The sequence below is a fragment of the Oryzias melastigma genome, linkage group LG7 (genome assembly GCF_002922805.2).
Source record: "Oryzias melastigma strain HK-1 linkage group LG7, ASM292280v2, whole genome shotgun sequence".
Taxonomy (NCBI): Eukaryota; Metazoa; Chordata; class Actinopteri; order Beloniformes; family Adrianichthyidae; genus Oryzias; species Oryzias melastigma.
In genome coordinates, this window is record NC_050518.1 from 14758738 (window position 1) to 14759213 (window position 476).

Genomic DNA, 476 nt, shown 5'->3' on the forward strand with positions numbered 1-476 from the left:
GTCCCCATATTTTCGTTTACATGAAACAAATCCAAAAACAGACCAAAAATAGTGTCAGTCAGACTTAAAACCTTTTTTTCTCTTCTCTGGCTCTTTGAGTCATTTAACACTTGCTGAACAATTTATTTACCTGTAAGGCTTGATCTTATATTTAAGGAGGTGAATCTTTAGACAAATGTCCGTTACTACCTTGAGTCCGGTTGGTTTTGTGAGTTTAAGTTTGACTCAATAAGCTGTGGATCAGAGGACTCATAAACCGACTTACGTCGTTGCTGCTTTTGTGTTTTTTAAGTTTTAATAAAAGGTGAAATAACTTATTCTTTGAAATAAAAGGGACACAGATGAATATTTCCACAGAACTCATGGAGTATTTTGAAGAATGCATATCAGTTGAAGGTTTTAGCCTTCGGAAGTCATTGGCATTTAAGATGTTATTGCACTGAACTCTTCCTGGTTTCAGCCGTTTCTGTGTTTCC